This window comes from Sinohyriopsis cumingii, chromosome 1 (genome assembly GCF_028554795.1).
Source record: "Sinohyriopsis cumingii isolate HCF-2022 chromosome 1, ASM2855479v2, whole genome shotgun sequence".
NCBI classification, from domain to species: domain Eukaryota; kingdom Metazoa; phylum Mollusca; class Bivalvia; order Unionida; family Unionidae; genus Sinohyriopsis; species Sinohyriopsis cumingii.
This window is the reverse complement of record NC_142961.1, coordinates 151959916-151985665: the sequence shown is the minus strand read 5'-3', so window position 1 is coordinate 151985665 and position 25750 is coordinate 151959916. Positions and strand designations below refer to the sequence as shown.

Below are 25750 nucleotides of genomic sequence, written 5' to 3'. Positions count from 1 at the left end.
TGAAAAATTAATGTTTAGTGAAAGCGCGAGTAGGCGCAAGACCCGATTTTGTGGTTTGTGATGATTTCTTGCCCACCAGGGGTTAAAACAATACTAGTTTCGTAGTATTAGTTTAAAGAAACTTGAGGTCTGTGCCCTTGGGACATGCTTTAAATAGAATATTTTCCATACTGAGACTGGGTCACTTATCACAAAATGTAACTGTTAACCTTAATAAATAGAACAGCAATGACGAAACAAATGGTCTCATCCCACTCACTGAAAGCTGTGACTGGTACATCTAGCAGTACCTGGAGAGCTATAAACCTTCGGATACATTTAGCGTGTTATCAAAACGAGGTTAAGGACGAGCCTCACGTTTATTGATTTCTTGTATGTATTATATTTTGAGAAAATCCCGTTTGGATATTATAAATAAAAGTGTCCGAGAGATTAAATGTAATCGTAATAAAATACTACGGAATTTTTAGCCAGATATGTGTGTGTGTTTGTGTGCGTACGCCTGAGTACAGTTAAATAATTACTACATCAGTAGAGTATGTGGGTTTCCTTCGTAAGACGATCACGTGACTGTAATATTTATTGTTTTCATTTCTGGATGTAGTTCACATGACTAATAGCACAGACACTAATATGCATGAAAGATGAACAAATATGGCGGCAGTTATTTTTCCCGCTCGGATGTTATAATTTAAAAATGAAAACAAATTACAAATGTTTACCAATTTTGACCAATTTTTGATATTTTGTGACTGAATACATTTGATAAAATTGTCTGTAGTATTTATAAACCTTCAGTTAAATGCGATCTAGATCTAGCAGATCCCCCGCTATATAAACAAGTTTATATCCGCTATATAAACAAGTTTATACCCCCCCCATTAGCACAACATTTTGTTTTACTAGCGAATTTCAGCTGAAATAATGTAATGAAGACAGGACATTAATTACGACGATTTCGCTCTGAATTTTCCTCAGAACGACAAAGATAACATTCAGATGGACCCAGATGAAATTAATTATTTTATAACTGTATTAGTCATGAACTGGGGTCAGTTTTATCTAATATACGACCCAGAAATTGCCTACCAGGAATTACCACAGGGGAAAGTGAATGGCCTCCGTCTTCAGAAGACAAAAGACTTCAAACCAAGCTTCAAAATGTTCTCTGAGACAGAACCTTTTCAGACTGAGGAGCATGTATATTCGGAATCAACCAAACGAAACAACCAAATGGGTGCTCAACTCCTCAAGGATTTGCATGGATGCTCGGAATCAACCAAACCAAACACCAAATGGAGCGTTCAGCTCTTCGAGTGTTAGTATGGATAATCGGAATCAACCAAACGAAAAACCAAATGTGGCGTTCAACTCTTCAAGGATTAGCATGAACACAATAATGTATCAAGACAATTACTATGACAGAGTGTATGTCTGTAAAACACAATTCCTTCTTTATTATGCATTTCCTCATAAATAATAATAATAATAATAATAATAATAATAATAATAATAATAATAATAATAATAAGAAGAAGAAGAAGAAGAAGACGAAGAAGAAGAAGAAGAAGAACAACATATAACCAATTATATTTAAGAAGTAAACATACAATTTTGCTGTCAATATATGTATAAAGTTGGGCATGTCACTAACAAACTTCATATAAATTATTAGTGACGTCATAACAGATATGCACTTTTAATAAATTAATTCGTGTCATTTTGCACGCTCTACATGTGCATATTTTTTATCAACTACGATGCAATTTTGAATTAATACATGATCTTTAAGAAAATGACGCATAGTAAAAATGTTCCAGCTGTTGTCAGCTTTCAAGTACTATTTAGTCCAAGATCCTCTGAGAATGAAAACCCCAAATACGTCAGTAGTGAATGGGGGCGATACAGCGTCAAGGGGAATTAGCATTAAAAAACACCCTGGGGGGATATAGCGTCAATGGAAAATTTAACATTACGGAAACCCCTGGGGGGATATAGCGTCAAGGGAAATTAACATGGGAAAAAATCGTGGGCCTGTTGAGCCTCAAGGGAATTTAACATACGCAAAAAAAAATATTCTTGGGCCTGTTGAGCATTAAGGGGAAATGGAACAGGGTCGGGACCCTATTTTAATACGGTCCCGACCTGATGGGTCTATGGAAATGGAACAGGCGAAAATTGAAACAGGGAGGGGTCTCTATTTTTTGTTTTTTTTTAAAAAAAATGGGATAGGCAATGAAAGTAAAGTTCTTTTCGAGAGATTGGAGTGGCCCTGAAAAGGGCTTTTGGGTTTATGTTAATATGCCCTTAACATAAAGGGCATCTGCGACATCTTCTTCTTAAACTTCGTCTAACTGTAGGTCCATAGACTAAAACTCTTTTGAGGCATCCTTGCCTCTCCACGTAAATCCTACGTATCCATAGGCTCGTGTCGGTCCTATGGACAACTGTCCACTCGGATCGGACATACATCGGTATGTTCGTCCTGAACATCATCGTTGACACAAGTGTAGAAGATTGAACGTCGGTCCACATGTTGAGGCGCCGAGAACAAGTGAAGGAATGCAGTGAACTGCACTTATTTATAGGGAGAGCAAGGATTGAAACGGGTTGAGTTCGTTGACCAATCCAAACACGCGTTACATAATTCAGTCAGCCCGCATCCAATCCGAAGAGAGCAGTCTGTGACGTCACGTGGTCTATATAGATTCGCATGACGGAAACCCAAGGGAACCCGGACTTACTTTCAGAAGAGGTGAATTGGGATTTTGTGGATTTTCTTACCTAGCAAGAATTTGTTCCGGTACCTTCGCCACCTTCTCCTTCAGTACCACACGTGGAGAATTTTAGACAGAGACAGAAAGAAGAATTGGAGAAATTTATACAACAGCAAAAGGAAGCGGAACAAGCTTTTCTCCTACAGCAACAACAGCAAGAAGAAGAGGTAAGAAAAAAACAACAACAAGAAGAAGCAGCAGCAAACAAACAAGAGTGTGAAAATCAAACGGTCACGGTACTGTTAGACATTTTAGCGGAGTTAAGAAGTCTGAAACAAATGTATCAGACTTCTTTATTACGACCGAAGAGAATACGACCTTCCCGAGCTAAACACTCAAACCCTGTGACTAAGCCTACCGTACCACCCTTAGTGATTTCAACCAAATCATCATCATCATCAACAGTACGCAGTCCAGAAGTATGCCTTGGCCGTGGCAAAGGCTTAAGACAGTTAAAGTTGATTGTTTAAACTCGCCCCTGCACCAAAAAAGGCCCTTTTCAGGGCCACCCACGTCTCTCGAAAAGAGATAGACTTTCAATTGCCAACATCCATTCAAACTCAAAAACAAAAAACCATTTTATCCCTATAGTACGTGTGTATGAGTGTGTGAGTGTACGTTGTTATTTTAAAATCAAAACCCAAAGACACTTACCTTTTTATACCTAATTTATTCTTTTTTAAATATTTACAATCCAATTCACAAATCACAATTCGCAACAGAACACTTTGAAAAGTTCATACACTTCTTCTGTCTCATTGTTTAGTCTCTCTGTTTTTTAATTTTCTTCACCGTCACAGTCTTTTCCTAATCTCCCTGCTCAATTTCTTCCCTTCTTTTCTTCTCCTGTTTCTTTTTCTTTACCTGGCTCCTTTCTTTCTCTGAAGAATCCCTCTCTTCTTCTGACTCCTCTGAAGAATCCCTCTCTTCTTCTGACTTCTCTTGTTTCTTTTTTGGGCAATCTGGAGACCAATGTCCTTTTTCTTGACAATAATAACATGTATCTTGACTTTTGTCTTTTCTAGCACCCTTTTTTTCTTTTTTGACGGTCTGGACACTCTGAAGACCAATGCCCTTTCTTCTGACAGATATAGCAAGTATCTTGACTTTTATCTCACAAGGAAGGTGAGTAGTCCGACGACTGGTCTGAAGAGAATTTTCGGATGACCCCTCGCAAAGCTCTGATGAAACGTTCAATCTGGCTAGTCTCTTCCATCGTTGTGCTCGGTTTGAGAGTGAAAAGAATAGTGAAAGGACAAGACACATACCCTTTTATATACGCTGGTCTGCTATGACTATAAATTAGTCCATGGTGTTTAAACTTTAGTCATTTGACTTTTTGCTATCAAGATGAAACGATTCAATTCATTTGAGAAGAAAGAAGAAGAAAGTAAGAGGCAGAAACGTGATCTATCGCCAGGGCTGAAGTCTTGGCACAAATTCATGCCAGTGATTTTGAAGAGGACATGAGTGAACCAGAATCCGAACCCTCAAAACAAAGTTCACCACCCTTAGTCAACCCTGAAAAGTACTATGACATTCGAGAGACTGAAAAGCGTCCCTCTAGAAAATTTAGAACCACGACTTACAAATACACGGTGAAGTTTAAAGATCTCAAGTCCGAAGTACAGTTAGAGAAAGCAAAAGGGTTCATCACCGAGATGTGGGATTCTTTGCTCACCACACTCAAGCGACAATGCCAACCCAAAGAAGACGATCGCTTGAGACTTTCCATACAACACGACGGTTTGAAATCCCCTGTTTGGATCGAGTTTAGCAGCCCTGCAGAATTGACCGCTTCCAAAGTCATGGACAAGATTCAACACGTGCAACAATCTAATGACCAGTTTGACATCACCGATGGAAAAGCCACACTGGACATGACCCACGTCTCTCCTCCACAAGGGACCGGACAACGCAAAAAGATGTTATTGGTGAACGACCTTCGCTACATTAAGCGTAGCCTCGTCCAAATTCACAATTCTCAAGACCAGATGTGTTTAGCCAGGGCTATCGTGGTGGGACGAACCTATGCCAACAAAAACGACACGGTAGAATGGAAAAGAGCGTGGAAAACTATTCAACAATCGGACCGAGCCAAACAACGAAGTGAAGCAGAACTCCTGTTACAACAAGCCGGTTTACCCAAAGACGAACCCTGTGGCATTCCTGAAATGCAAAACTTGCAAGATGTCCTAGCACCACGCTACACCTTGAAAGTGCACCCTCAAGAAGTGGCTGGGCCTCTGTTGTTTCGAGGCCAAGATTTTAAGGATGGAAAATACATTCACCTTTATCATCACGATGACCATTTCGATACCATTACCACTATCACTGGATTCCTGGGATAAAGCTATTACTGTGAGAAATGTGACTATGGTTATAACAATCGAGAGCAACACAAGCATTGTGGATCGAAATGCTCAGGATGTTCGGCCTCTCCACCCTGTCTGAGCGAAGGGCAAGAACCAGTGCATTGTTCAACTTGTCTGCGCACGTTTGTCAGCCCTGCCTGTTACCGACAGCATTTGAAAACACAAGGTTCACAGAGGAGATGCGCTTGTCAACTGCTGAGACTGTGTTCCGCGTGTGGACAAGGTCTACGTACCAACAGTACCAACGCACACGTATGTTCAGGAAAGAAAAAATGTCACATTTGCCACCACATCGTTGACTTGGAACACCAATGCTACGTGCAAAAGTACTAATCCCATCCAGAGAAAGAGGATGGTCACAAGAAGAAGAAGAAGAAAGGCAATTTCATCTTTTTCGATTTCGAATGCATGTAAGAGACCGGTATTCACATTCCTAATTTTTGCGTGGCTCATCGAGCGTGCGAAAAGTGCATTCAAGAACCTATCGTGAGTCATTGCCCTCACTGCAGCAAACTTCCTGGAGGGCGTGAAAAAAATCTTTCGAGGGCCGAACACGCTAGCCGATTTCGCACAATGGGTCTTAGACCCCATCGACAAGACGTGGAGTCAAGATGACATCGAACGTTACGGAGATTGTCATCACCATGCCACGGTGATGGCTCACAATTTCTCCGGATAAGATGGACAGTTTCTTTTGAGATACTATACGGAACATGGCACCGAACGTCCTAAAGTGACTTTGAACGGAGCCAAAACCATTTTAATGCAAGTGGGACAAGTGCAGTTTAAAGATTCGATGAGTTACTTGGCCATGCCTTTGAGTCGAATGCCTAAAACGTTTGGAATGACAGAAATGGCTAAAGGGTACTTTCCACACTTTTTCAATACGGAAGCCAATCAACATGCCGTTCTACCCCATTTGCCTGAGGCTCACTATTACGACCCCGACAACATGCGTCCGAACAACGAGAAGCTTTCTACGCTTGGTTCATGCCTCAGACCCTTTCGACTTTCAGGAAGAAATGCTAAAGCATTGTCATTCCGACGTGGACATTTTACGGCGTTGCTGTGGAAAATTTCGAGAAATGTTCATGGAACACGGAGGGGTCGATCCTTTGAAAGAAGCTTGCACCATTGCCAAAGCGTGTTCCTTAGTGTACCGACAACGATTCATGCCTGAAAACACCGTGGCTGTCATCAGTCCTCAAACGACCAACTATGTCAAACGTCAATACTCGGTCAAAGCCCTACGCTTGTTACATTACTTGTGCGACAAGCAAGACAAATGGATTCAGCATGACCGCAACGGAGGAGGCGAAAAGACCATCGGAACGCATTCGGTCAGTGGGTGGGACTTAGAAAACCCCAAGATCGTGTACGAGTTTAACGGTTGCTTATTTCACGGATGTCCCGTCTGTTACCCTGACCGTGGCACTAAAAATCAGTTTTTACAACGAACTATGGAAGACTTGTACCAGGACACTTGTCAGCGACGCCTAAAGTTAGAACAGCAAGGATACCAAGTGGTGGAAATGTGGGAACACGGATACGATCACCGTTTGAAAATCGATCCCGAGTTTAAACGCCTAGTGGAAAGTTACCAGTTCATGGACCCCCTGAACCCGAGGGATAGTTTGTACGGAGGAAGGACCAATGCCACCTGTTTGCTGTACCAAGCCGACGAAGAGAAAGGAGAAGAAATCAAATACTTGGACGTGTGTTCGCTGTATCCTTACGTGTGCAAATATTGTCGCTTTCCTGCAGGGCACCCACAATTGCTAAGGGAACACATCGACCTGAAAAACATTCGACAATACGAAGGCTTGATTAAGTGCAAAGTTTTGCCTCCCACGGACTTGTACCATCCCGTCTTACCTCACCATTGCCAAGGCAAACTGATGTTTCCTTTGTGCCGTACTTGTGCCGAAACGTGCAACCAAGATCAACCTTGTCAGCACACCCAGGAAGAACGGGCTTTGACGGGGACGTGGGTCAGCGTAGAATTGTTCAAAGGTTTGGACATGGGATACCAACTGTTAGAAGTGTACGAAATTTGCCACTTTCCCAAGACACAACAATACCACAAGGGTGACCCCACGTAGAAAGACATTTTCGCAGACTACGTGGATGCCTTTTTGAAACTGAAGCAAGAAGCCAGTGGCTATCCGTCCTGGTGTCACACTCCCGAAGACCAAATACAATTGAAAGAGAAATACTTGGCACAAGAAGGCATTCCTTTAGATCACATCGAGAAAAACGAAGGCAGGCGATCGTTTGCCAAAGTGATGTTAAATTGTTTGTGGGGTAAAATGGCACAACGACCGTGTTTACCCAAGACGGAATATTTGACAGAACCTTCCCGCTACTTCCAGATGATTCACGACAAAACCAAATACATGAAACACGTGGACGTCGTTCGAGAGGATTTGATCTTGGTCAATTACGAAGAAGATCTGGACTTTGTACAAGACGACCCCTTTGGAAATGTCATCATTGCGGCTTACGTGACAGCTCATTCTCGCTTAAAATTGTACGAAGCTTTAGAACTGTTAGGGGAATGTGTTCTGTCCTTTGACACGGACAGTTGCATTTACATCCATCACCCGAGTCAACATCACCCTGACATCGAAGGAGACCGTTTAGGAGCCTGGACAGACGAGCACCCCGACGACAAGATTCTAAGTTTCGTCAGTGGTGGTCCAAAACATTACGGCTACGAATACCGGGACAAACAAGGAGAAGTGCACACGAAGTGTAAAGTGAAAGGATTGACTCTGAATTATCGTACCAGTCGAGTGGTGAACTTTGACGTATTGAAAGAAGCTTTGCAGTCTAGAGAAGATGAACACTTTAAAGTAGCCACCTATCAACCCAACAAGATTGTACGTTTACCCACTCACTACATCGTCAGTCGACCCTTGGAAAAAGTCTATCAAATCGTGTACCAGAAGCGAGTGCTACTTCCCAATCATTTCACCTTACCGTATGGACACGTCGGTATTGGTCTGTATATAAAAAGGAACCCTAGGCAAGATCGATAGTTCATTGTGACTACCAAGACCAAGCGAACAAGATGAATACTTCCAGAGAAACACAAAACAAGTTCAGAAAGGCACAATTCAAGTTTGGGGCTTCTGAGGTGGAATGCGATTGTGAGCCTTGCGATGGGAACGATGCTGTACGCTGTGACCTTAGCGATGCCGTAAAGCATCATGGGAACTTTGTTCTCACTACCCCCATCATGGAAAGTGATGCTGTGCGTGTCAAACCTGAGGGATGCGAAAGCGATGCCGCTCGTCCTCTTGGACACTTTACTGGGTTTCGTTTTAAATGTGGATGTCCACCTTCACGTCTACCCCGCTACGGATGTCATCCAGCCCTGAGCAAACTCTTCTTCAATCGTTCAAAGGAAAATGGCCTCGGTATCTGGGAGGACCGACCCCCGAAGAATTAGCCAGAGCCGGATTTTTCTACTTGGGCAAAAGGGATAAAGTCAAGTGCTTCAATTGCGGTGTGTCACTTCACCACTGGGAACCGCAAGATTCGGCCTACCTAGAACATGCTCAATGGCCACCGAATTGTCATTACTTACCCTTAGTGGGACCGAGACATTGAAGTAACTTACCATGTCGTTGAAGAAGAAACCAAATTGGTTAGGAGTCAAATTTTGGACATCACCGAGACCAGTATTTAAACTTCATTTCAAAAACGATATTGAATCATTACCTAAAGAACTGCAAGAGAAGATTTACAAAGAAGTTTGGCAGGGGCTTGCCAGAGTGCAATCTCAATGGGTGACTGTAGAACTTTTATGCCGAGAAATTCACAAGAGGAAAGTGAAAAAAGTCAACCAGTGTGTTAGATTTCTCTGGGTCAAGGGTGCATTCATCCTATTATATTACTCTAAACCGTTTACATCAAAGAGTTCAATGAGATTCTTGGACGTTACCCTGAGTGGCAGTGGTCAGAAATTACTCACTATGTGGATTACTTTTGCTCTAGAAGAAGACTGTGAATTGTACCGACTGACCTATTCATGGATGCTTTGCTAGAGAACTTTCGTGCTTTGCCTGTGGAGTTGAGAGAAAGGATTTACCGAGAACTGGTCAAAATACAAGTGAAACGTAAAGAACAATTGCATCCGTTACGTCACCGGTGTTTGAACCACTGGTACCTGAATGCTATACAAGGACTGATTCAGTTGAAAGTGTTCCATTGGACACACATTGATCAACGATCCCCTGGTTTTAAAAAGGATTGGTTTGCTATTGATGATTCTATCTACTACATTGTAAACTTACTGCATCGAATTCCAGAGGAAGAGTTAACGAATTACCAACATCGTTTACACAATGTCAACTTAGTGAAAGAGGAAACTTCTGAGCGAATTGTAATGTGTAAATTAGTGATTAAACTATTTAAATTCGACACTGAAGTAAAACCATGTTTGTGCAAACGGTACATTTCTTGTGTCAGAAAGAGGATTTAGTATGACCTATTCATGGATACTTTACAAGAGAGCATTCGTGCTTTGCCTGTGGAGTTGAGAGAACGCATTTACCGAGAGCTGGTCAAAATACAAGTCAAACGTAAAGAACAGTTGCATCCGTTACGTCACCAGATGTTTAACCACTGGTACCTGAATGGTATAAAAGAACTGATTCGTCAGAAATTGTTTCAGCGGTCAGACCCTGTTCAACACTTTGAGTTAGTGAATGAACGAAATGTTCATCATTTTGGTTACTTCGAGATTCACCTAGTGCAACGCATTGAGGAAGACGAGTTAAAGGATTACAAAGGTCTATTACGTGGAATCTACTTAGAGGAAGAGGAAACTTCTAAACGAACTCTGAAGTTTAGGTTACAGTATGCAAGATTTAGATTCCCTACTGGAGAACGAAGATCTCTGGCTAGAAAGTACGTGTATTGCTTCCGAAACAAAGAGACTATAAAAACAGGAATCCATGCCACGACGTTTATCACATGTGATTGAACAGATTCCGTGGAAGGAACTCAATGAAAATATTCAAACCGTGAATCATTACCATCAATTATTACAAGAACTGTATCCATTCAATTTGGGACGACGCATAGTGTGTGTCTTAGTGACTTGTTTTCTGGGATTTCGTTTACCTTGTGGACACTTTACGAACAGTACTTACCGCCCAAATGGCCTTAAATGGTCACGAAAGACTCCTTTTGCTCAAAGCCTTGCGTTTTCATTTGGATACTTCTCGACCTCAACATGAAAAAAAGATTCGTCAACTTTTAGCTACCGAAGACGTGTATGACGATGTGTGTGTGGCTTGTGACTTACACCCCCATTGGACAGATGTCCGTGACTGGCAAAAATGGGGATTTGAGGCATGGACCCAAGAAGTGGCCCAGTATGCACGAGAGTTGTTCAAGGAAAAAAGTTACTTTTCAACCAGTGTTAGTGACGGTGCCAGAAGAACCCGTCACCCAGGACAGAACTGTTGTGGACATGCCTGAAAGACCCTTTCTGGAGGACACTTGTGTGACCTTACCCCCTATAGAACTGGTCACAACATTACCCAAAACCTGTTGTATAGACACTTGTTTCTATTCCACGTTGATGGTTATCATGTGCCTTTTATCGTTGTACTTAAGCCTTTGGCTTTTATATATTTTTGTCTTTCGTGTTCATGTTTAAAACATTCAATAAACGTGTCCTGAAAAAAGTATATAAACTCTCGTCTTGTCTGTTTTCGTGTCACAAGTGACATTCCTAACACTATGGCTACTTCTGCTGTCTCTGCTCCCTCTTCCTCCACTGTCAAAGTCATCGACGAACACTTAGATTGTGCCAGTTGGGAGGCTTTGTATCTTCGCCATCCCTTTAACATGCTCATTGCTGGACCTAGCGGTTCAGGCAAAACCGAATTCGTCAAACGTTTGATCGAACATAAACATCATTTGATCGATCGACCACCTCAACGCATCGTGTGGTGTTACAAAGAGTGGCAATCGGCGTACAGCCTCTTGCGAGAAAGTCACGGCGATTCCATCGTGTTTGTGGAAGGCATTCCTAAAGAAGACGATGGCATCGTCTCTGACTCCCGTCAAACCCATTTGGTCATTTTCGACGACACGTTAGGAGAAGACGAAGAAGAAATTAAACTGTGGTTTACGCGCAAAGGGCATCACCGTAATGCCAGTGTCGTTTACATCACCCAAAATTTGTTTCAACAAAGTAAAGCCCATCGCACCATCAGTCTCAATGCGCATTACGTGGTCTTGTTTAAAAGCCCTCGAGATAAATCGCAAGTGCAAGTCTTAGCCAAACAGTTAGGAACGCCTTGACTGACTCAGGCGTACGACGATGCCATTCAAACTCCAAACGCCTATTTACCCGTCGATTTGAAACCTACGACCCCCGATGATTTGCGATTTCGTACCTACTTGTTTCACCACTGGTGTCAAGACGGAGGGCCTGTCCTGTACACGTCTCCGTCCTCGACTTAACTTCACTCAACAAAAAAATCTATAAAAACCTCAGATTCTTTTCGTCTGTCTCACACAGTTTGAACATGACGTCCATTCAGTCGCATCTTCCCGTCAAATTGATTCGTGCCTTGTATGGCATCAGTCGAGAAAAAAATCCACAAATACGAGCTCGTGTCTTAGAAGCTAGTCTCAAAGAAGTCTTACGATGGTTCACGGTGACAGCACGTCAATTACTCCAAGGGATCATTCAGATTCCTCATCAAATCAAACGCTTTTTTGATCGAAACAAAGTCGCTTTGACCCAACTGGCCGATCCCCGCATCGACACTCAAACCAAAAAACAAATCATTTTGAAACCTGGAGGAAGCGGTACTCTAGGAGGGGTCATCATTCGCTCTCTCTTAAGATGGGATCCTAATGCTCCCAAACTTCTCCCCAAGAAAAAAGTCAAACGAAGCTCCAAGAAGAAGAAAAAGAGCCACGGTGTCAAGACCAAGTCCCGAAGGAGACACGGGTCTCTAAGAACTTCTCCAGTGGCGGGACCCTCCTCTTACCAGTCACCAGCCCGGAAAAAGAAAAGCCCCCAGAAAAAGAAACCGAGAAAAAGTCCCCAGAAAAAGAAAAGTCCACAGAAGAAAATTAGTCGCAAGAGAGGCACTTCGGCCAGGACGCAACCTTACACTCGCAATCCACGACCTCCAATTTAACGGCAGTGGCCGCTGCTCACAAAGTACATTCTCCCAAAATCAAAGTCCAAGAGAGATCGGGCATGTTACAATGTTTACTGGATTTGTCCAAGCAAGAACTGGCTCGATTTAGTCCGTTGCGTACCCCTGCACGACGTGTCATGCCTGTCCTCAAGTTGATACGACGTAAAGACAATCAGTGGCGACGCGTTCCAGTATAAAAAAGGCCTGTGACTAAGTAGGGGTATCAGTGTTTTTGGTGCTGAAGACTCAAACATGTCACCCTCCAGAAAACATCCCTTTTCTAAAACCCAAGGAAAGAAAAGGAAAGGACTGCCTCCTCGTTTAGTCAAATATGGGGACATGTTATCTGTCTTGTCCAAAGCTTCTCCACCCCTACAAAAAAACTCTTTCAATCAGCCTCCAAAGATGTCATCGATACCGTGTGCGAATGTTGTTTAAACGTCTTGAAAGGCACGATCCCTTTGTCCAAACACCAGAAACAATGCTTAGGCAAACATCGTCACGTTCTTCGCCAAATGGTTCAAAAGAAAATTCCCATTCGTCAAAAGAAGAAGATGTTGGTCCAACGTGGAGGAATTTTACCGCTATTGTTAGGCCCATTGCTGAAAGGAGTCTTGGGAACCATGTTGGCAGGACTCATGGGAGCAAGATAAAAAGGCCCTCTGAAGTCCCAAGATCTCAGAATCGACCCCTGACATCCCATGGAAGGACGAAAACTAGCTTTAGTGCCTTACAAACGATGGATGGAATACCATCGTTGGCAAGAACAACGCACCCCACATTTATCTCCCAATCCCAATTTGAGCGAGATGTCCCAGTTACAACACGAATTGCAGTCCTTGATGGATCGCCAAGATTTGTCCGAAACAGAAAAATCGCAAAAGTACGGTCAACTCTTGCAACGACTGCAACTCTTTCACCAAAAAGCTTTAGACGAAACAGCTCTTCCCACTCTGAAAGATTTTAAGATCTTAATGAAAAGTCCAGCACTATCACCACCACCACCACTACTACCAGCCCCAGGGGTCACCAGAGATGCTACCCCACGAAGGCCTGAGGAAGAAGAGATACGAGAAGTGTTTCAAACACCGTCAGCAGCTCCCACGTCTATTAAGATTGCAGCATCCTTGTTGACCCCGTCCCCCACACCCCAACGAGAAGAAATGAAAGCTTGAGTTAAAAAGATGATGTCCACACCTCCTTCGACAGAAGTGAAAAAGAAAGAAGGGAAACTAGAAGTGAAAAAGAAAAAAAGACCAAAGCCATTCCATTGCCACCTCCACTACCACTACCTTCGACTTCTACTCCCGTAGCCCATCGGACACGTAAATCCGTTTCCAAACCACCCATTCGTCCCATCCAAAGTAGCATCACGGAAGAGTGGGTGACTTATTAACACACAAAAAATGGAGAGGGTGTTAGCCAGCATTTACTACGATCCCTCCCATCCTGCAGGTTACGCAGGAGTTCAAGAATTGTATCGTGCTGCCAAAACGCGACTGAAAAGTCTCCGTTCACCGCAAGTGCAACGATGGTTACAAGAACAAGCTACCTACACTTTACACAAACCCATTCGACGCAAGTTTTCCAGAAGTCTCACCCGAGTGGAAGGCATCGATCATCAATGGCAAGCCGATTTAGCTAATGTCTCTCATTTGGCCAGCTACAATCGTGGCTTCAAATATTTGTTTTGTGTCATCGACGTCTTTTCCAAATTTGCCTGGGTCGTACCCTTGACTTCCAAATCGAGCAGTGAGTTAGTGCGAACCCTGCAACGAGTGTTGAACCAAAGCGGTCGTCACCCTCTTCGATGGCAAACGGACAAAGACACCGAAATTCTGAACCAAGCTTTCCAAAAAGAATTAAAGAAACGTGACATTCATTCTTTTACCACCGAGAATCCTGAAACCAAAGCCAGCATCTTGGAACGTTTCCAACGCACTTTGAAAGAACGCATGTGGAAATATTTTACGCATCACCACACTCTGAAGTACATCGACATCTTACCGCACCTGGTGCAAGCGTACAACCAATCTTACCATCGAAGCATTGGACGTGCCCCGCAAGAAGTGACTCCCGAGAACGAAGTGTTGGTGTTTGAGCGCCTGTTTGGTACGTCCCCGACGAGGGCTGTCCCCAAGAAAAGTGGAGTGTTGACCGTAGGAGATTGGGTACGCATTGGCAAAACCAAACGCACTTTCGACAAAGGTTACTTACCTAACTGGACTACCGAATTGGTTCGTGTCACTGGACGAGTGCATGGTCGTCATCCTGCTGTCTATAAATTAGAAGACATGAACGGAGAAGTGCTCAAAGGAACGTTTTATTTGCCCGAGTTACAACGTGTCACCAAAAAAGAAGACGACGTGTACGACATCGAAAGCATTCTCGAACGCAGAACCCGTAAAGTGGGCAAACGACGTGTCAAAGAAGTCAAAGTACGTTGGAAAGGATATCCACCCAGTTTTGATTCTTGGATCGACGCTTCGCAAGTCATCGACTATAAAAGAAGTGACCATCATGCCCTTTCACACAGACGCAGCTACGTCGAACACTCCTTCACCAAGTTCTTCTCTGCAAGATTTACAGAAACAACCCTTGTGGGTGTGGTGTGGAGAACGTGTGCCTAAAACGCAAATCGTCTTTTTCTGCCAAATCTTCGTGGTGTATTGTCATCGGGGCAGCCATTGCCAATCTGAGTTTGCAACAAGGAGACAAACAATTGTGGACCATTTTATTGAGCAGTTGCATCGGTTACCTGCTTCCCAATCCCTCCCTGAAATTCTCCTCGAACGGGAACAACGGGAACCTTGTGTCCAGTGCCAGTGTCAGTCACCACACCAACAACAACAATAACAACCCCATTTTGGGCGGAGACACTCCTCTGACTTCTAGTAACCCCTCGGACAGCCACAAAACTCTGGAATTATGAGTCACCAAAACCAATTTTACTTAACCTTACCCAGTGACAGTTCCATGGAGGTGTTTCCCCACAACACGTTGTGCTGTTACACGGCCAAATTACCTCAGGCCATCCCATTAGATCACGAAGCCCATTGGGAATTGGCTTTAGTGGAAATCATTCACCCGACCCAAGTCCTCAATGTCCTTCCCAATCAAACTTTTTTTACGGTGGAAGTTCATGACGAGCCATTGCAACAGTACTTGGATACCCATGTCAAATATGACAAGAAAACCCCTAGGACAAAAAATCAAAAGTGGACCACCTATCACTTGTTCATTCCCCCAGGCTATTATTTTAGTGGTCAACATTTGGTGAGCACCATAGCCTCCAGGTTTAATGTCGTGTTTCTTAAAGCTTTGGAGAATGTCAAAAAAAGTGTCACCCTAGAGTACCATAAAGTAGCTCGTCCCTTCCTCATGAAATTTCCTGAAGGGGGTAAAATCATGTCCATTTTATTTTGTCCTGAATTGTTTGCCATGTTGGGCGGGGACATGGAGCTGAGGAAAATAGTAGAACAAAAACCCGAATCAGCAGTCATTTACGACAACGATTCTTTTGCCAAGTTTTTTCGTGCCCCGGTAGAACTGAACCAAGGACTGAATTTAATGTTTGTGTACTCCGATGTGGTGGAGTACAACGTGGTGGGACACACCTTCGTACAGTTACTACGTGTCATTCCTTTCAAAGTGGATTCTGCCACGAACGCTGACGAGGAAGGTGGAAACACATATGACGTCCACCGCGAATTTGTGCATCCTCACTATTTGCCTGTCAGCAAGTCTTATTTGGACACGGTCAACATTGCTATAAAAGGAGATTTGGGACAAAATATTTCATTCACTAAAGGGAAAGTCACGGTGAAACTCCATTTTCGAAAACGGTTCTCTCACGACTCGTAAGTCATGTATCCAGTGTACCGAGGGGTTGCTCGACAGCGAGGACACGGTTTAGGAGATATGCTAAAATCGGCTTTTCGTTCGGTGGCCCCGGTGTTGAAACCGATGGTGATACGCGGATTGCACGCCTTGAAAGATGCGGCACTGACGCAAGGCAAAGAATTTCTCCAAAATGTCATCATCGACAAACAAAACCCCAAAGAAGCTTTCTTAAGGGCAGGCAAAAATGTCTTGTTGCATACGGGTAAAGACCTTTTAGGCCGACGAGAAACTCCTATAAATGCCCTGCACGCTACCGAGTCAGGCATTCAGCAAGGACAAGGCAGAAAGAGACGACGAAGAAAACACCCTTTCACCAGACTTCACACTTCTAAAGCTAGAAAGACAAAGAAAAGAAGAACCGTTCGAGACTTAGACGTTTTCGATTATTGAGAAACAGAAAAAATGATGCACCTAGAGTCTTGCGCTTGTTTCAAGTCGGAACTGGATCTGTTTGCCATGCCCCCCACCATGATGACCATGCAAGAATCCCAGTGGGTGGAATTTCATCCCGTCTCCTCTTTGACAGCCTCCGCTCCCATCGAGTTTGAAATCAAAGGACAGCCCGAAGATTACATCGATCTGAATAGCAGTTACTTGTACCTGAAAGTCAAAGTTGTCGAAGAGGACAATACGTCCCTAGATAACGATGATGTAATAGCTCCCGTCAACAATTTCATGCATTCCTTGTTCAGTGGAGTGGACTTGTACTTGAATAACAAACTAGTCAGTAGCAGCATGGATACTTACCCTTATCGTGCCTACCTGGAAAATCTCTTGACGTACGGAATAGTCGCCAAGAACACTCATCTCAATGCCTGTGTCTTATGGGAAGCTGACGAAGCTGGCGAGTTTGAAGAATTCGAAATTATTACAACTGATAAAAATAAAAAATATAATGAGGGATTTGTAGAACGAAGAAACAGAATCATGGGAGTCAACACAAGTTTAGAACTGATGGATCGTTTGCATTTGGACATGTGGTTGCATGAAAAGTATTTGATGAATGGGGTGGATGTTCGCCTGAGACTGAATCGTAGCAGTGCCGCTTTCCATTTGATGGGTACTACTGCTTGCAAAACTGTCATCGAGGAAGCCAGGCTCTACGTACGACGCGTGGAAGTGTTACCTAAAATGGGAAACGACATCAGTCAGACGTTGAGCAGAACGACCGCGAAGTTTCCGATACGACGTGTGGAAGTGAAAACCTTCACCATTCCCAAGGGGCAACGATCCATGATCGAAGATCATCTGTTCCAAGGACAGCTACCCAAACGTTTAATCGTTGGTATCGTGAGCAATGAAGCCTTCAAAGGAGCTTTGGCTAAAAATCCTTTCTTCTTTCGACACTTTGGCGTGTCCAAGATCGAAGTCAATCGCGATGGCAAGACCTTGTGTACCCGACATTTCGAACCTGACTTTGACAAGATGAAATACTTGAGGTAGTACTTGTCCTTGTACGAAGCCACCGGACAGTTAGGAACCAACACCAGTCACGGGATTACGTACGAGGATTATGCAGGAGGCTATGCTTTGTGGGTTTTTGATTTCACTCCAGACCAAGGCAGCGACGAAGGACATTTCCACCCTATAAAATCAGGCCAGATTCGTGTGGAAATTCAGTTTGCAACCCGAACCCCTGATGAAACGGTGAACGTCATCCTGTATGCAGAATTCGATAACACCATAGAAATCAACAGTTTGAGAGAAGTCATTCTGGATTATTAGAAGTCATGGAAGACTGTTATCCCTCTTTACCTAGTGGAGAAACTTTAGACATGGAATGTGAGGAGACTGTGGAAGAAGAAGTTATCATGATGAAGTCAAGATGGCCAGAACAAGAAGCCCATTTAGTCTCCTGTTTTGCCAAACACTTGGTCGAAAAAATTACGGAATTGATCAAGAAAGATTGCTATGGATGTCAAAACGATCATCCCAGTCAAATTCAACACGATAAATGCCTGATGCTGAGTCAAGAAGAAAAATTGGACGAGTATCTGGACGAAGCTTGGAGTCTCATCTCGGATGAAGACGTGTTACAACAGTGGTATAAAGGCTTGCGTGAACATTATTGTCCTCCATTAACAACTCAAGAGATCCATCGCATCGAAGCTCTCTTGGATCAGAGTTGGGAGACAAGGCGAAGAAACGGTTACTTGTCAGACATTTTCAAGCAAAAAGTCAGGATCGAATTGATGACTTATCATTACCTGTGAAGAAAAAACCCACACAAAACAGGGATACCTGGGAACTTTATTACCTTTTGAACCACAGTTCATACATTGCTTCTTGGAATCCTGTCGTCTGTGCTAAAGATGAACTCCCTCATCGCAAACCTCAAGACCATCTAGCTTATGTGATCAACACGGATGACAGTCATCTCCCAGGAACCCATTGGGTAGCCGTCTACTTTCCTCAAGAAGGATGTGTGGAATATTTCGATTCGTATGGATTGCCTCCTTTGGAAGACGATATCATTAACTTTATGAGAAGAAATGCTCAGACCACCCGATTCAATAATGTGAAATTACAAGGCACAGATTCCTTGGTGTGTGGACAATATTGTGTGTATTTTCTGCATCATCGTAGTCGGGGCTATTCCTTAGAACTTTTAGTGACTCAATTTGATCCTCGTTCTTCTTCTAGAAACGATGTGAAAGTAGATCGATGGTTTTGTGACCATTATACTGTATTTTGTCTCAAGCTAGGAAACGTAGTGTCCATCAATGGCCTAATGACTTCCAACAATGGAAATCACAATTTCATTCACAACGTTGTCAGCCCTATCCAAAATAATAGTTGAAAAAAATGTTTGTGATTTGAAAAGAATGTTTGATGTTATATTGTTTGATTATTGTTAAAAATGTTATAGTTGTTTGTTAGTGTTAAGTGATTTTAAATAAAAAAATGTTGTGTTCTGAAGAAAAAAAATGCCTTTGTGGTTTGTTTGGCTATAGGAATCTTGATGTATGCTCTTTGACTTCTCTCTATCCCTCTGATGACACTCATTGAACGTTCCGACTCGAAAACCGTGTAGGGATGTTTTCCTTCACGTCCGGGCTTTGAATATTAAAACCGGGGCAGTTTCCAGTCTAACCATCCATTGTCGACTCATCCTCCTACGAAGATGTGCTCCAAACTAGCTAAGCTAAACGAAGCCTACGTGAATTTGCATAGGGTCAGACACAGTCTGATACCGAAGCCAGAAGAGATAGAGAATGTGATAATGTTAAAAGTCACTGAAGACCTGATAGAAGAGCTCTTCAGAGAAGAAATGAACAGGGAGAAAGAAGAATGGACAGAGAAGTACAGACTTCAGAAACAGCAGAGAGAGCAGCAACATCAACAACAGCAGTAGCATCAGCAACCTGAACCTGACAGAGGCTTTGTAAGAAGCAGACCTCTCGTCAGAAAGTCTATCGTCAGAGGACGTCGCATTCTTAGAATATAAAAGATCGCCCTAGCTTCAACTTCGCACACAAAAAAACCCCCCAGCCCTTTTCAGGGCTACCCCAATCTCTAGAAAAGAAATAACAATCGATTGCCTATAATAAGTTTAAAAAAAATAAAAGTGCGTGTATAAGCACTTGAATTATTTATCTTGCTTAGAAAGTGTGTGTGTGTGTGTGTGTGTGTGTGTGTGTGTGTGTGTGTGAGTTTGTGCCATTGTAAGCGCTCACGTACGTTTGTGTGGATAGTAGGTTATGATAATGTTTTTTGTTGTTTGAAGTGTGGGAATAGTAAATTTGGGTTTGATTTAACTGATTTAGGTATATGGATAGTATATTATTTCTTTAATAAAAAATTTTTAGAATAGTGATGGGTAGTACAAAAATGTGAGAGTTTTTCTTTTAGGTCCGCGCGTTGTTTGGTCCTGATCTAGGTAATATAAGGTTTGGGTTTAGGGGATGCTTTCCTTCACGTCCGCGCTTTTAGTATAAATTGAAAATCGCTCGGCAGTCTAGCTACCCTTGTTGATTGATCAACACTAGAGAATGAGCAGAAGGCTAGCGAAACTGTTGGAACTTCATGTGCACCTGGAATATGCCAGGCTCATACTAAATGAACTGGCCGCGGAGGCCATCGTCGAAGAGGGAAGGATGAAAGAGGAGGAGAGAAGAAACAAAGAAGAGGAGGAGAGAAGAAAAAAAGAAGAGGAGGAAAAGGAGAGAGGAATGGCTGTACCACAGCCACAAGAAGGAAATTTCAGAATCCCAGAGACAGAAGATTGGGATTCTGAAGCCACTCATTCCGTCTCTGCTCTCCCACCAAAAAGAGTGAAAGGAGATTGGAGTAGGAGATGTGTGTGTGTGGTGCCAGGCCTGGAAGGTGCCATCATTAATCCGGTGCCATGGAGTTCAAAACAAACAGCTCTTTTCAGGGCTACCCAAACCTTTAGAAAAGAAATAGTAATCCATTTGCCAATGTGTGTATGTAGAGTAGTGTGACTATAAACACTGACTCTTTTTTCCTAGTGTGAGTGTATGTGCTTGTGTTTGTAAGCGCTCATGTACGTTTGTGTGGATAGTAGATTATTGGGTTTTGTAAGAGCTTAAGTTGGTTTGTGTGGATAGTAGATTTGGGTTTAATTTTAATGCTTTGCGTATGTGGATAGTAGATTTGGAGTTTGTTTATTTCTGCTTCACGTATGTGGATAGTAGATAATATGAAATGAGAAAAGTAGGGGATGTTTTCCTTCACGTACGCGCGTTTTAAGTGATGATCTAGGTAATATAAGTTTTGTGTCTTAGGGGATGTTTTCCTTCACGTCCGCACTTTAACTATAAGAACCCTCAGTGTTCGTTATTCGCACCATTCCACGGAATAAACAAAACGAAGATGGAAGTGTCCCAATTGTTTAACAATTTAAGGAATATTTACTTTTGGATGGTGGATGGGGAATATGGAGTTGAAAGGATTGAAAGAAATTGGAGGTTAAGAACAAGTCTGCACTACGTCAACGAACTAAAATTAGCCAGGGAGATGATAGAGGGATTAATTGAAGAAGAAGTGAAGAGATTGAGAGGGCTGATAAATCCCCCCTATGTCAGAGTGGGGACAATGAAAGAGGCCATGGAGAAGGTAAAAGAAGTAAGAAGGTTTTTGGAAGAGATAGAACAACGGTCAGAGTGGCCCTTTGTCAAAAAGGGGTGTTGAACAATTGAAAAAAGGGGAAGAACAGATGAGAAAGGTGATAGATGAAGAAGTGAAGAAAATAAAGGAGAGGTGGAGAAAAGAGAGGAAAGAAGAAGAAAATGGAAAGAAAAAGGAAGAACTAGAGAAACTGAACGTTAACTGGATGAAAATCCAGAACAAGTTCCGAGCCATGGGTCAATCGGACTGGATACCGGAAAATGAAAAGAGAAAGAAGAAGGGAATTTTGGCAAAGATAAGGGGATGGATAAAGAAGTTAAGGAAATAGAAGAAGAGGAAAACCAAAGGCCCTTTTCAGGGCCACTCCAATCTCTCGAAAAGACCTTGTCTTTCATTGCCTATCACATTTTTTTACTTTTTAAAAAAAAAAAAATAGAGACCCCTCCCTGTTTCAATTTTCGCCTGTTCCATTTCCATAGACCCATCAGGTCGGGACCTTATTAAAATAGGGTCCCGACCCTGTTCCATTTCCCCTTGATGCTCAACAGGCCCAAGATTTTTTTTTTTTTGCGTATGTTAAATTCCCTTGAGGCTCAACAGGCCCACGATTTTTTTCAGATGTTAATTTCCCTTGACGCTCTATCCCCCCAGGGGTTTCCGTAATGTTAAATCTTCCATTGACGCTATATCCCCCCAGGGTGTTTTTTAAAACTAATTCCCCTTGACGCTTTATCGCCCCCATTCACTACTTACGTCTGTAAAGAAAATTTGGTACTGCAAATTCCAATTCCAATAATCACATTAGCAAATGCCTGATTTACAGGACACAGATCTAAACAAACGTAGTCTATCCATATATTTATAACTAGGAACTCCAAATTGGGGGCAGGTCAGTTTTCATAAATCCCGAGGGATTTAAAAACTTTTTAGTGACATGCCCGACCTCATACACAGATGAAACAACAACAGAGTACATTCATTCTTAAATAATGACCCTGGTTCTAAATCCGATCCTGCAATGTGGGATGGCAACTTCAAATATCGAGTGCAGTTCTTTAGCATTATCTTTCCAGTTAAGCTGACGCGAATACATGTCCCTACCTTCGCGAATTTCGAATTCTTGTAAATAATATTTGGTTTAGTAATTGTACAGAAGAAATATGTGGTGTTACAAGATATTTTCTTGTAGAAAAGGCAGATTTATTTTTGTGTGTCTGATTTTATGCTAAAGGCAAAGAAAAAGCAGGCTGGTCTCAATGTAATTATTAGTTGGTACTCTAATCTATAATAAAAGAAACCACAGGTTCTTCTCATAAAACTTAGGACATTGAGAGAAAAATCAGGTCTAGTTATCCAAAACATGAAATATCACAGAGCAACCAGGTTTATCGTAAGATCTCGCAGGTTTATGTGTCAAGCGTTATATTGCAGGAATAAACTTATTTAATTCTAAATGGACATAAACAAAAAATTGTAGTTTCTTCTGGTATCATATCTTTTTTCTGTGAAAATTAGAAAACCTGCCATATCAAGAGAAAACCCTATTTTTCTGAAGAAAAAAAACACAACATGTTTTATCAATCTGAAAATCTAGGCTTTTGTCCAATAATCCGATTCAATAATAACGTCCTGCCATTATCAGACAAAGGAAAGCATTATTCATATCCCTACATGAGAATGAGATTTTCGAAGGGCACAACATCATGGATCAATTGTAAGCAAATCAAAGGTTACGCAACGATAACGGAGTAAATGACCTAAAGCAATCTTAATGTCCGGAGCGAGATACGGGGTTCATATCAGTTTAGTATACTTATGTCACGTAACAATAAGGTAATAAAACCCTTCTACATCCAGATTCTCCTTTTCTGTCTTATATATTTCATTCTGTCATCAAGTGGTTTTTTCTTATTGTAAATTCTTGACAGTCGTGATGACTTCAGTAAAAGGGAAGAGTCCTTTTAGAAATTTGGGTCAAGAAGGAAAGAAGTAAAAGCTCAAGAGAGCCATTGTTTAATGTATATGCAACGAACTTTAAAAAAAAGATTCCATGAAACTGAGCTTATATTTTAAAAGGTGGAGAATTCGGGCAGTCGGTTTTAACAACTGGTTGAAGGAACTGAAGACGGCTTTGTTACCCAATCGTTAAGCTCTAAAAGGAGCCTGGTCTGTAAATCGGAGGAGCAAGTGAAACAATCCATGTTGCCAATGAGATTCAATATGTTTTGAAGTTTTCAATCTGTGGACATTAATTTAAAAAATTTGACTGTGTATTTTAGTTACAAATATTTGAAGTTCTCGCGCAAGAGCTTGTGAGGCATACGCGACATTAAGGATAAGTCGGAATTTCAACTTGAGCATGTGAAATTACTAGAATAAAATACATCGATAACTAGGCTAGCAACAGGAGATCTAAACTTACTTTCCAAACGGCATCAGCACTGACTGTCAACAACGTATTTGGGAATCTCAAGCCTGGCAAGTGGAAGTCCGGCCTAGAGGGAATTCACATATTTTTGGTAGACCCGTAAAGGGTAGACAGCCATAACCACAACACTCCTGTTAAACATAAACTAGTTGTTGTTGCTGTCCGCGAGTAAGGGTGTGATTCTGTTCCATGCATATTAACTAAAAGGGACAGGTTTTGGTATCAACTGAGACTGTCCAACATAAATCATAGAAGTAAGGCAAACCATGCTGGAATACACTAAAGCATGTAACGGACGCAAATGTAAAACGCTAAATTTAGCATCGGGTAACCCAACACAAAAAAATGTCAGTAAAAGGACAAGTTGTTTATTATAGCTTTCATGACTGCAAAAGTCATGAGAGGGAGAAAGCGGACAAAGCCACGAATATCCTGAGAGTGATATGGCGCCCAGATATGAACTGAGAGAACAACTAAGCGGTACGAAACAAATACAAATGACACAATGATAAATAACAGTTATGCATATGACTTTCGTAAGCAGCATTTTCGTGGGATACTAATGGAAGCGAGGAAAAAGTAATCGGCGTGATCGCCATCGATATTGATGACGCTGACTCGTGTGACACAGATATTCTAGGTGATTTCAACGAGTTATGTGACACTCATCGCCCCCACCCCCCAAAAATATCTCAATGCATCTAAATAATGCTGTGAGGAAAGTCCATCCGAACCACAAGTAAAAAAATATGATGGATGTTTCTACAGTAAAACAGGGCCCAAGAGAACCGTTTCTTCACACGGTTTAAGAAATGTAGCCTCGAGGGCTATAACAGTGTTGGGATCGGATGACGGAGAGATGTCATAGGAGTCACAGGACCAGGAAAATAAATAATACATGCCCTGCAGCGAAATGTAAAAATACGCTCTTTGATTCCAGCAAGAGAAACAAAACTAGACAATGAGCAATCAGAAAACATAACTTTTCAGCTCGGACAGACCTGCAGGAACTGCACAGTTGTAAATTAAAGACTGTCTGGAAACGAGGAGTGCCCGATTTTAGATGGTCTATATTCACTCTTGAAAAGTTTTTAGTCAGATTGTTCTTCAACCGAAAATAAAAAAACATGAAAGTGAAACATTTCTGAAAAGAGAATATTTTAATGCATTTACTACTGCTACTACTACTACTACTACTACTACTAATAATAATAATAATAATAAAATCATCAACAACAACATTGATAATGAAGTAATGAAGAAGAAAATGACAATGAAGAAATTAATGGCACCAAAGAGAATATAATAATGATTTTAGTTACTTAGTAATTTGAGAACTTTTTTGTAATGAATGAGCGAGACATAAAATGTTTTCAGTTAACTGGGGCAAATATTTGTAACGCTTCTTATGCTATTTTAAGAAGTAACTACGTAAGTCTCCGTGATAGGTCAAATTTAAACACTATTAAATTAAAATTAATATTATGAATTACAATTATATTTAAAGGATAAGTCCACGAACAATTTCACTCTTGATAGTTATTAATTTTTTTTTTTTTTTTGGGGGGGGGGGGATAATGCTTCTGGAAATATTTTACTTCCAACTGTTGTTTCTTCTGCAGTGTCATATTGCATGGGTAAAATGTATAAATAAAATGAAACCATCAGATGATATCCGAATGGTTCGTTGTGTCACGAGGTCAGTTTGTGTGCATTGCTATATTGGTATATATACTACAGATACGTACAATAAAAAAACCCATGGTTCCATGATAAGTAAATAGTTTCTTACGTTCAGCATGGAACTGCTGTAATCAAGAGTTGCAACTGCTTGATACATTTATCCATCACCTGTCACGAGCAATCTTTCATGGCTGCTGACAGTGACAATTATTAGTGTTGTGCGGTACTTTCAAATGATTTATTTCCTCGAGACAAAACTTTATATTTTTTTTAATTTTCTGGCGTGGTGATTGTACAAATCAAGTGTTCTGCATA

General features: G+C 41.8%; 1 long non-coding RNA gene across 1 annotated transcript in view; it reads right to left on the bottom strand.

The window, feature by feature from the left end:
* Positions 1-24856, bottom strand: part of LOC149808169 (uncharacterized) — a 46468-nt gene extending 21612 nt beyond the window's left edge. The window contains exon 1 of the long non-coding RNA XR_016419673.1: positions 23747-24856. This is a non-coding gene — a long non-coding RNA (uncharacterized LOC149808169). The remainder of the gene's footprint in view (positions 1-23746) is intronic.
* Between the last annotated feature and the right edge of the window lie 894 nt (positions 24857-25750).